Raw genomic sequence first — 13650 nt, 5'->3', positions numbered from 1 at the left:
GGAGTCTATTATGTGATTGTAATTTATGAAGGACACAAAATAATGTTTAATTTAAAATAATATTATGTTTGGCTGGGTCTACAGTCAATATTAAATAACAAACTATAAAGTCTAAATGCAAATAAAAACATAGTCAGATATCTGTTTTAGTCTTTGTAAATATGTGCGGAAAAAAATGAGATATAGTACAATGTAAAAAAATGTGGAAAGAAAATCCTGAGAATTCTTTGACAGTAGGATAATAAAACACAAAACTATATATTAAATTAAAACTATTGATTTTATACATTTTCTATTTACAAAAGCTCATAAGTATTAAAAACCTTATAAAATCCTAAAAAAATTATATTTTGTTATATTTTAAAATACATTTTATAATTTGTTGTGTTGGAAAAATCATTATTTAATGTTGGCTGTATTTAAGTTTTTAATAACTATACTGGTACAACAGCTGACAGTCTTTAAGACCGTGTTAAAAACTATAATAATTAGTTAACGTCTAATTTACTGTCCTATCCTAACCTAACCTAACATAACCAAATTAATAATATTTAAATATTTTCTTTCATTGTTATGTTGACAATATCGAATACCTTTATAGTTAGTAGGAAAAGATCATCGCAAAGCTCTCGACTAGTGATTGTAGTCGTCTATCCTCACCATAGCTTCAACTAATCTTAGGTTTACCAAACTAGCCTTCTTATAGTATTAGGACACTTTGAATAAAATGATCCTGAATTGCAGGTTGCCGAACTTATAAGTGATTGATTATCAAGTTGATCCTTAGATTGTTGACACCTTAATCCATGCTATGGATGAAGCCCATAGATGATAAAGATATGGATAGTCCACGCCTATGTTGAATACACTTGAGGTTGCGTTCCCGGATTGAGGCTCATTTATATTGATAGTCGATATAGGTATACTTTATTTGGCATCAATTGTTCCCCTCGAAGACCGCTGATAAGACCATTATGTTATATCTTTATTATCTATGATGGAGCCATACCCAGCTCACTCGTGTAAACAATTTGAAGTACATATCCTTGAGGCATTTCCTTTTAGGAAATTAATTAAATCCTCAAACATAACTCTTAATTCAAGAGCTTGTAACTAATACAATCATAATATAATATGAGTATAGTACATTCGTAATATTTTTTTATAATATTTACTGTTAGTGAAATATTAAGTTTGTATTTCTAATATAATATATGTTATGATACGACACTTGCACCATCCCAATCGGAAAATTGTGACTTACGCCGACACTCACGAAGGGCGCAGTACTGTGACTGTACTGGAAGCCAACAGTTGGATGGCCCTTACGGGTACAGTACTGGCCATAATTTTATCCAGTACTGGTGTAGTACTGGAAAACCAGCACTGGTAGTTTAGTGCTGATCTAGTACTGGTATTTTACGGACTCTGTTTCAATGGCGAGCAAGGGCCAGCCAGTGTTTGTCGTAGTTATGCCTACATTGGCATAATACGGGCATATTACGTGCTCCAATCGATATGCTAGTAAAGGCTAGCCACTGTTCCTCGTAGTTGAGCCTAGGTTGACTGAGTACTGGCATTTTACGGGCTTTGTTTCAATGGCGAGCAAGGGCCAGCCAGTGTTTTTCGTAGTTGTGTCTATAACTATTATTGTATATAGTTGACCCATCCTAGTCCGTAACTCGTTCTTCGGTTTTGGCGGCGACGCTGTCACGGTCGGTGTCGGTCAATGGTTTCGACGGTGAATATATAGCTTCTCGTCCCACAGCCAGTGGATGATTTTTTTTTTTTGGGGGGGGGGGGGATACCCATTCAAGTCGAGTACCAGATAATGATTAGCGGCAATCAACTATAGAAGTAAATATAATGGCAGATCAACATTAACTTGATACTTGATACTGACAGTATATAAGTATAGAATATTACGGGCTCTGTTTGAAGTTTTGAACTTATAATACTTAATTTATATTTTTTATGAATAAAATGCTTTTTGGCACTTTTTCTGATTTCGTAGGTATTTAATATTACAGGACAAATATCCAGGACACTAATAAAACCAACCATCCACAATGATAAACTTTTTTCAAGCTGTTTAAATTTTCTAAATTGATATCATACATTTTATCAGTATACCTATTCCCATGCCAATGTTCGGCATAGCGCTTAGGGGTAGGTATAATATAGCTGTGCAAATAATATAAATATACCGGCGTATTCAGTCATCCTAAATACATAGGTATCATGTACAGCTGTTTTTTACTTACTGTGTTATAAAGGGTAATCGTTTAAGACTGAGTAGTCTGAATATCTAATTGTGTGGGTATATATTACGAATTACGATATAATATTGGTAGGTACATATTTTTGTAAAGGTTTGTTCTAGTTCTACTCTATAATGGTAGCTATTTTATAGTTTTATAGGGGTACCTTTTGATTTTAATTGTATTGTTTTTAAAACAGTATTTTGCCTTGTCTTTGTGTCAGTGTATCAAAGGTATGTCGTATACTCGTATTTGACTATAATGATTTACAATTAACTTGGTTAATATTTAAAAGCGATTTGAACCACATTTGTTTTATTTAAATGTATGTGTAACAAAATACTATTACCTAAGTATTATATTTGTATTAGCCACGATTCACGAAGTCGTACAAATTATAATATTAGTATATTCCAATACAAATATTCAAATTTCAGTTACACAGTTTCATGAAGATGACAGTTTAATAAACAAATATATTATAATATAGTATTGTATTATTAATTATTATATTGTTTAGTATAATGATTTCTGTTGTTGTTAATCAGCCAATTTTCGGAGAAAACCATAATATAACGGCTGTATGCCCCCGCCGTACGCCGCACTGCCAATGTATTATCGTTCGATCATTTCACGGCGTTCACACACTCACACGATATATACGAATACGATACACACATACGTACTACAGCGTTCACTGAACAGTGACTATAAAAAAAAAATAGTTACTATTCTACCGTCTACGCCTGTGTAAGTGTTATAGCGCAATACGTCTTGTTAATGTTTATGAATATTGTTAAATTATGTAAACTATATTGTGTCGTCGGTTTTTAAATTTTTTTACTAACCCAGCTAAACTTACTTACTAAACCCAGCTACGACGCACGTGTTGACGTAACGTACCACGTACCTACATCAAAAAAGTTTAGTTGTGCAGGTGCATTTTCGGTAAGTACATACTAATCTACTTTTTTAATTATTATCGTTCTCATTATTGTTATTAATATTATAAATTGTAACTTCGTACTAAAACTCACTGTTTACATGAATCAGAATTAATATAAAAATAATAGGTTACCTATGCTATAATATAAAAAATAGGTATTCAATTTTGTATACGCATATTGATTATTTTCATTCAATGTAATAGCCAATAGGTTTGTATAATTGTAATTAATGTTTAATTCATAGGCGTGCGCAGTCCTTGGCAGGAGGGGCAGTCATATGGTAGTTAAATCATTTTTTTAAATTAACATTTGTAATTCTTTATAATTTGACTTTATTAGAGCAAAAATTGGATTCGTAGGAGGGGCAACTGCACACGCCTATGTTTATACCAAAATAAAAAATATTTATAAGAGTAAAGCATAATAGTTTTTAAATTACATCAACAATTAATGTGCAGTAGGTAATTGAAGACTAAAAAAAGTTGAGACCCCCCAACCCCCTTTAATGGGTTTTAACTTTTGGTATACATGGGCATACATTGGTATGCATTTTTATATTATGTCGTCCAGTCACATATGTTAGCATACTACTTCTAATTATATTTTAATCAATAAGATTAAGTATCATTGCATGTATGCTCATTATTTTTTCACTTTAGTATCTCTTCACATTTTTACAATACCAAGCACATTATAAAATATTACTTTATAAGTATACTTTTTAGTGATTATCTAAAAAAAAAAAATAAATATTTGTTATGCCACTTACCAATTTCACCTAATGTATTTTTTTTAAATTAGGTATGCCACCTTCAGAAACTTATGTTTCAAAAGCAAATTTAGAATCGGTCAAAAGAAGCTTAGAATATAAAATCACAGAAGAGGCCAAACAAACAAGGCACTTATTTGCATCCCACTATAATATAGGAGATATTAACAAAATCATGCAAGAAGAAAACTTAGATGACATGCCCAAATTAAACTTAGAAGATTTCCAACAGTTTGATAATGAATTAAAACATAACTTGGAGTTAATAAAAAAGATGGTAGAATTACTACTGAAACTGCACGGTTTTATTTGATTTGTAAATCTATTTTTTTATTTTTTAGAAATGTTTTATGTTGATCACCATTAAAAGTGGAGATAAATTATCTGAAAGTTTAAAAGCAGTTATTCCGAGAATAATTTCGAAGGAAGTACAATTATTATAATAATTATAGTGCTTTTGGAAGGGAAACAAATGGAAGCAAGAAACTGAACTTTTCTGGGACACAATCATACTTATTAGGTATATAATATTGTTCATATTTTGTATTTTATTTTTTTAAGTGTTATTTATTTTTGATTTCAGAAACCATTACTACCAAAGACCCTAATTTAAAACTAAAGGATATTTCAAGCCAACTAAGCCGTTGGTTTTCGGGTGCTAAGGATCGTGAAGGTGGGAAGAAAGAAAGGATTTTTAAGAAAATGAAACACAGCCTTAGTAGAGAAGATAAAAGTGATTAAAATATATTAATTGTATTTTAAAAAGGTGTTGTTTAATAAAGATTTTGAAGAACTAAATTGAATTATACTTTATAAATTATTTATATCTTAGAAATACTAAAGATTGATCACTATAAGAACATTTTATTTTTTGAACTAGGCATAAACATGCTAAGTTATATATTAATTTGGAAATTGTATTCAACTTTTTTATAGTTACCTACTATATTCTACTCATTTTATAACATATTTTTTTATATTTATACATACATAGGAATAGATATTAATATATTTATCATTGTTACATTGCATGTTGGCACAATACATAAACTGACAATTATAGATCATTAAAAATATATTATAAAATATTTATATAAGTTTTATTAGTAAGGGCATGCCAGCACAGAACCAGCAATGGTAGACCAGTCACCAGTACAGAATATTATTGCGCCAGTAATATTACTTAGTACTACACCAATAATGTTATTCAGTACTGGTCTAAATCTGCCTGCCAGTAATATGCCAGCATTAGCCAGTACTGGCGGAATGCTGCGCCTGTTGTGGATTTCCGATTGGAATGGTCCCTTGATATAGTAATGTGGCGACCCGGCACATCTCTTTTAGATAAATGATTAAATACTTAATCAAGTCTTCCAATTATCTCCCTATTATTACAACACCGTTACCAATACGCGTTTTTTTTTGGGGGTTAGTTAATATAATTGCATGTTTTCATGATTTCGTATTTATGCTTATTTTCTTAAAATGTTTTTATATTTTCGGTTCATCCGTTACCTACCTACATACCGTTACCTACCTACCAAATGTGTAAATAAAGAATTTTTTTTGTAGACCAATTTGAATTATAATTTATCAATTTAAAAAATTTTTAATAAAAATGTTTTCATTCAGTATTTTTTTGAATTTTAAGTGCATACATGCAGGCAAATATTTAACACTTTTTCATTGCATTAAATTCACAACCCTGCTAATTACTTTTACTTCCAATCATAATACCTACCACAGTTAATGTTAAATGTCAAATTGTCAACAATCAACTGCTTCTTCAACTTGATAACACTAATAGGATGTCAGATTTTTAGCGCACCATTTATTTCTCTCTCTGACCCAATCATTTTAGTGTTTTCTTAATCGTACATTTGGTATGCTACGCGTGGGTCAAAGATGGAAAACAAATAGTGCGCTGACATCCCAACCGGCAACAAGTTTACACGAGTGAGCTGGGTATGGCTCCATCATAGATAATAAAGATATGGATAGGACGGTTGCACCCAAAAACCGTACACTTTTGATTTTAGCCCAAAAAAGGTCGATAGCCAAACACCGCACAGCTTAACGGTCATTGTATAACAAATTACCGTACATTTATAGTGGGTTAAAACGGCACGCTATTTTTAGTAAAAATAGTGAAAAGATAAGATTATATGATATGTACTATTGTTTCAATTTTAGGAAGAATTTTTACGTGACGGAGATCGTATAAAGTTTTTAAAAAACGTCGGCAGTCGGTTTCAGCCAATCAAACTTTGAAAGTTTTAATTTTTTTTAAAATTAATATTTAAAATTTTTTAATATACCTATACATTTTTTGTTTTACATTTTTTTTAAATTAATATTTTAAATTATTGAATTTATACATTTTTAAGTTGACATTTTTTTAAAATTTTTAAATAAAATTTAAAAAAAAATAGAACAAATTATTAATTGTACATATACACGTGCGTTTTTTGTTTATCGATCTTTTTGGGGTCAAAATCATAACTGTGCGGTTTTTAGATACGACAATTTCTAAAATTGTGCGGTTTTGACCTATTAAATGTGTGCGGTTTTAACCTACCAAAAGTGTGCGGTTTTGACCTGTATTTTATCAAAAGTGTGCGGTTTTTGCAGTCAACGGATAGGACATAATGGTCTTATCAGCGGTCTTCGAGGGGAACAATAAATTGAGGCCAAATAAAGTATACTTATATCGAGTATCGACTATCGACTATCAATATAAAGGGGCCTCAATTGCCTTCCCCTCCGGGAACGCAGCCTCAAATGTATTTAACATAGGCGTGGACTATCCATATCTCTATTATCTATGGGCTTCATCCATAGCATGGATTAAGGTGTCAACAATCAAAGGATCAACTTGATAATCAAACACTTAAGTTCGGCAACCTGCAACTCAGGATCTTTTTATTCAAAGTGTCCTAATGAGTCATAAGAAGGTTAGTTAGGTAAACCTATGGTTAGTTGAAGCCAAAGAGTCAATAGGGCCTTTGCAATTCAAGATCTTTTCCTACGTAGTCGGCATTGTTAACATAACTATTCTACCTTTACACTTTTTCTTCCCCTGTCTCTCACAGCTATATACAGGTTCAGCCACTCTCATTCCACACCACCATAATATGATCGGTATTCTGTCTATCCATCTCTTCTTCAGTCTTCTCGCCCATCATTTCTCCGTTAAATTAACTTCTATAGCCACTCTCACTATCTCTTATCATACAGTGACCGAACCACCTAAACCTATTCTCTCTTGTTTTCACTACAATATGTACACTACCCTACACTACCATTAATTAATTAATTTCTTATTCTATCCTCTTTTGTACCTTAACACCTTACTTATTATTCTCATATCTGCTACTCTCACTCCACTTACCTACCCTAACCTTACATTTCTTTTTCATCTTTCCCTTTCATACACCAAAAATTCTGAAATCCTGTTGACCCATTTCCTTATCTTCGCCATATCACACACTTCCTAATTCCTATTCACTCAGTCTCTAGTTACCTACAAGTCATCGTACTTGATTATCGGTGAAAATATTTAAATATCATTGAGCGAATTCCCTACTCGAAAGAATTGCTTAAAAAAATATCATGCCTCACCAATTTTCTAATTTTAAACACGACTTTATTGATAGCCCGAATAGTGGTATTATACCAGTATAGTTACAATACAAATATTGAAAATTTTCGGGCAATACATCGCCTGATCAATTAACTATAATAAAAAAAAACCTACTGAGAAATAAGAAAATACATACCCCGTGACGGAATCGAAATCTGCTACGAAAATTAGTCTTCGAAACACTGAAACGTTCACACATTTCAATCTGCTTATGATAATATATTATTCCCAGTTTGAAAATGTTCATTGACGAATACCATTTCTGAAATAACACGCATCTTATGCAGTAAAATGTTCTACAATATTCTAATGACCTAGTTACAGTCTACAGATATTATATAAACCTACCTATAAATACCTAATATTAATTTTTATTACACAGAGTTTGTATTTTTAAATGTTGTATTTAAGGATTTATTAGTTTTATTTTTATACCTAACAAAAATTACATTTATTCACAAGTCAGTTATCAACTAGAACACGACTACGAGTAAGACAGCGTTTGGATTGTTCGGACTGACGTATAATTTATTATTATTATACATTGCGCCTTTGGTAGGCAGTAGTAAACGTATATGCTTCTACGTTATTTAGTTAACAGATTTTCCGCGACAATAAATATTTAATTCAAGTCTAAAAATTAAATGTAAGACCAAAATAATATAAAAACAAACTCATGCATAAACATCGACTCTTCCAGTGAAACCTAGCTGTACTGCAGCACACGCTGTCGTCGAAGAAACAGCTATCTTCATCCGTCTACATCTCGCTCCATCTCCATCTCTCTCTACATCTCGCTCCATCTCCATCTCTCTCTACATCTCGCTAATTGAAACTTATCTAGTATACAATACTAGTACCTTTATGATCTGTAATATATTCTGGTGTTCGATGAAAAAGATTGAAATAAGATAAAAATACATATTTTTTTGGTTTTGAATATGAAAGCTGTGAGATGATCGATATGAATTTTGTGAGAAATATAGAGGTACTAGAAAACTGAGACGAGTGTGTTGAATGAAATAAATTAAAAAATTGATTAACACAACAATCGCTTAAAAATTAATTTAATTCAAATAATGAGATGAACCTTATTAGATCATTTAAATTTTCCAGAACAAGCCCCCAGTTGTTGGTCGCATGCCAATTTTAACCATATACTAGACCACAAGTTTATAGACATTCTATAATGCATTCTGCTGCCGGTGGCCCTAGACACTGTTGGGGAAATTATATTTCTTTAGTAATTAAATTACGATACGAATTATAATTTACGTAGGCACTTGTCCAATACTCGACTACCAGAATTTAAATTAAAGAATGTGATATACCTAGGTAACATATCGATCGATTCTAAAACAGAAACTTAACCTAGGTACAAATAATATCACAATATCAAATAGTGAAATGTGAAAATTTGAAGAAAATTTCCTATAGGTATATCCCGTAAAACCCCCAAAATAAAACGTACATTTGAGGTGTTCTCTTAAAACCCAAATATTTAATGCCCGTATCCCGTATGCATAGAAAATGTATGTTTCACATTTAACGAAAACTAAAACTATCGTGACGGAACTGAATTACGAAGAACGTATAAAACAAAAATAATCGTCACCAAGTGATAGGTATAATCTGCTATGTACTTACAAATCATATTAAATAACATTAATCATTATGTATTTTCTTATTTTGTTAGGTAGGTATAAAAACCTACCTTCCTACTTATAAAAGCATTACCTAATCATTGATTTACAATTTTAAAAATTATTCTACTTTAACAATAAATTAACAGTTGTAGGCAAAGTATTATAATTTAAGGTATTTTTCATAATATCCTAATTTTTGTACACCTATAACAACTGGATTTTAAAAACTACTCTACGTCTAGCGAGTATATAAGTTTGTCTGACAATAAATATTTACATTAGGTCTACCGCGTAAACAGAGTAGGTAGTAGGACAAAACTTACGTAATTATTTATTCTTCCGGCGAAACGCGGTCCCTTTGAGTGTATAATATTGTCTAGTGTCAGAGCTGTGCGTCTCCGCCAAGCAAAATGCAGCGCGCGTCTTCATATCTCCGATCCAAAAGTTCAGTCTGGAAGTATTAAGATTAATGACATTTATAAAAATAGGCACCTAGTTTAATAACTAGAATGGAACAAAATATGTGAGTACGTATTGGAATCGCTGTTCGTCTCAAACGATTGTCATTTGCCATACATTATTTATAATTATAACCTAACCGTCCCAATCATAGAAAATATATATATGGTCCTAACCAATGGATGATGGATATTTTTACATTATCTTCAAAATAACATTTATTTGTTTCTACTAGATGCAAATGCAGTAAATTGAATTCAAATTTATAATGTAGATAACGGTTTTTTTACTTGGTAACCATTTATTTATTACTTGGTTTATAAACAAATTCTAATTGATATAAAATAGTAATTATATAAAAATAGTTTTATTGATCCCAATATTTAAAAATAATGTTTCAAATAAAATAATAAAAAAAAATTAAGAAATACCTATTAATTAATATGTATTACGTAAATAACAAAATAACTAAATAAATTCGTGTTTTTTTTTTAAACATTTTCAGTCCCCCCCCCCTTTACAAAATTGTGTCACTCGTCCTTAGAGTGGTGCGCCCCTTAGGTTAAGAGCCCTTGAAATAGTGTATGTTAAAAAATCAGCCATATCCTCCCCCCCCCATCACTTGACAAAATCATGTGACTCATTTAGCTACTTTATGAATTAAGAACAATACATTGAACGTACAAAACTCTACCTACCTACGTAATAGTTATCAACCTATTAACCCATCAATAATATTATATTTTTATTGTGTACACTAATCGATTGGTATATACAAAATAACGTTAAGTTATAAATAGGACGTGGATTTAAATGCATTAAAAATAAGAAAAATGCACTTATGTTACAAAGCTTAATAAAATGGCCAGAAAAATTAAAAGTCCAATTTAAACGAATATAAAATAGAATTTAGATAAGTGTATAGGTAGTGTATTCGTTATATTTTGAGTTTCATTATAGCACATCAGTCGATCAGATGCTATTTAATATTTTAAAATAAAAATATTCGACAGTAATTCCATATTGGCAAGTGTTGTTTTCTATAACTGAAGACTGAAGTTATAGTATCGAACATAATGGGTACGTAAAAAAATAGAAATATAAGAAAAAAAATTACCTTTTTTTAATTGTATTTAACTTTTTTCTAATAAGTTTTATAAAATTGACTTTATCCCATATAAATGTTCTAATTTCATTTTTCAATTCGTTGATAATATATGAAACGAATTCTTTGCTTGGAAAGCAATGTTTTAGAAAATTCAGAAAATGCAGTTTATATTTAAATATTATAAATAATAATTTCTGATGCATTGATGCGGAAGAGTGAGGGGGTGGACAATCTGCCGAACCGAAATCTAACATTTTAAACACTTAATATAAACAATTTTTCACACACGCGTCATGGTATGAAAATGAAAAAATATTTATAATTCATATTTATACCGATTTTCTACCGAAAAAATAAATTACTTTCATCTCAATATTATTTATTAGTTAACGATATCTTTGCTCGGAATCGTTTTTCGTTTGTTCGTTTTGTATTTTAATAATTTATACGTGGATATATTATTATTACTAATAATTATAGTAGTTGTGTTTGTTTTATTTCATTAATTTATTTAGTACTATACCAATAAATTATATATAAACTAATAATTTTTAAAACATTGTGTTCAAAAAAAAAAAAAAAAAATGTGATTTCAATTAGAGTCTTGTAATGTACCTACCTATATTTAAAAAATAAATAAATATAATAATAAATGTTGAACTTTTAGGGACATAATAGGTAACACATTCGTGTATGTAGTATTACACTATTTATATAGGTATATTTATATACCTATACGAGTATATGAGTAGGTATATTATTCATAAGTGCGCACACGTCAGGATAGGCAGTTGACCATTCCGTGAATATACTTTTATGTGTACATGGTTATACATCCCTAATCCCTATGATATAGAATATAAATATTAGGTGAACAATAGAAGTTAAGTATGTGACACTAAATTAATAGTTACCTATAACTTATAACGTTGTATTTGGGAAAAAAATTACCAGTTATTAATTAAAATTGTATCTTATGACTATTATCAGTTATAAGTCATAACATATATTTCTATAAATTAAACCAAAATATTTATATATTTATATTAAGTACCCTGTATAGTGTATTGGTATGCACCTATTAATTATAATTATTCTACAAACAGGGACTGGAAAAATGACGACGGCGTTTATATCTCGCGTATTTTATACATTTCTAGTCCGGAATTAAAATATGCGGCTACAACACTTAGATAGCACATTTTTCGTGACATTAAATATTTGTTTTAAGTCTTAAAAGTAAATTCAAGCCCCAAAAGAATATAAAAACAAACTTACTTTAATTATCGACTCCTTCGGCGGAATCCGTGACGTGTGTGAACTGCGACGCCCATGAGGAAACGCTCCAGAATACAGCCAGAACTTAGAATATTGTGATTTATGAAAAATAAAATTATACGAAACGCAGTAAGTTTTTTGCTCATATCTTCTTTGCTTATTGAAATTTTAATCGACTGTGTCTTCTGCAACGACTTTGAGATTTGCCATAGATTAAATAAATAAATGATAGATATCATACTAGGTACGTCAATATGATGAATCCACGGATATAATATAATGCAACTTTTTATATCAAAGAGTTCTGTGTTAAGGACCAATTTGTTCATTGAAATTTGATAAGACAATAAACCAAAATAGTTTATAATTTTGAATTTGAATTATAATAATATGATATAGGTATTATTTAAATTATTATTTTCGTTTATCAATTTAATTATTGATTAAGGTGGTGAATAGATATCAGAAGCACAAGAATATTTTTATAAGAGCATATTGTATTTTATGAATTATTAAATAAAAATGTGATAACTGTATTTTAGAGTTAACATAAAGCCATAAACGTTTACAGTAAATTCATCAAATACTATAATACCAACTATATTTTTACAATGATGTGTGTTTTTTTTTTTTTTAATATTTTTAATTATTTTTTCTTGTGGTCTGTGTAAACGATAAATATTCGTAATAAAGATTCAATTTTCATATATAATATTATATTATAGGCACTCAGTATGTAATCATATGTTTATTTTTAGTTTAATTTAATTGTAGGTATTTAGTAAATAATAATAGGTATACGAGATTGTGTTTTCGAACAGCAATAAATTTATTGTTTTTATTAATACCTACACCATAATAGGGAACTAAAATTTTGTAAATGATGTACAAATGTATTTTTGGTGTTTTAAGGCTGCTGTAAGATCAATTTATGAGAATCCTTGCATTAAATTGTTATGAGGTGTATAATGTATTTACGTATATAAAAATATAAAATATAAAGATTAATAACATTATATTGTTTTAAATACTTCGCGCAAACCCGGCGTATAGTATAACATGCAAAAAGGTGCATATTAAACTTGGCGTGGTGAAACGAAGACGGTCTCGCGTATTTTATACATTGCGCTATTGGGATTAAACTTATAAATGCGTCTACGTCACGTAGTTAACAAATTGTCCGTGGCAATAAATATTTAATTTAAGTCTAAAAAGTAAATGTAAAATAGTAGGTAATAATATGAAAACAAACTTACTCGTAAACATCTACTCTTCCGGTGAAACGCAGCTAGAGTGCCGCCATCGCCGAAGAAACAGATATCTTCATCCATCTTTATCTAATCATCTCACTCCGATGAGCTGAAACTTGAAAGTATCGAAATATTTTATGAAAATAACCTGATCAAACGAAATTTGCGATTTTGTGTTACAACTTATCCGGTTTAACGAACTGTCCGTTTATATTTGTGGCCTATTATTTTTTTGTTCACTGAAATCAAAATATACAATATATTATATTTATAATACAATAGTATTGCT

The 13650-nt window shown here is 30.0% G+C and overlaps 1 pseudogene; it reads left to right on the top strand.

The window, feature by feature from the left end:
* Positions 1-1219: 1219 nt before the first annotated feature.
* LOC132947661 (uncharacterized) lies at positions 1220-4718 on the top strand (annotated as a pseudogene).
* The last annotated feature ends 8932 nt before the right edge of the window (positions 4719-13650 follow it).

Source organism: Metopolophium dirhodum, chromosome 6, assembly GCF_019925205.1.
Source record: "Metopolophium dirhodum isolate CAU chromosome 6, ASM1992520v1, whole genome shotgun sequence".
NCBI classification, from domain to species: domain Eukaryota; kingdom Metazoa; phylum Arthropoda; class Insecta; order Hemiptera; family Aphididae; genus Metopolophium; species Metopolophium dirhodum.
This window is presented reverse-complemented; position numbering and strand designations above follow the sequence as displayed.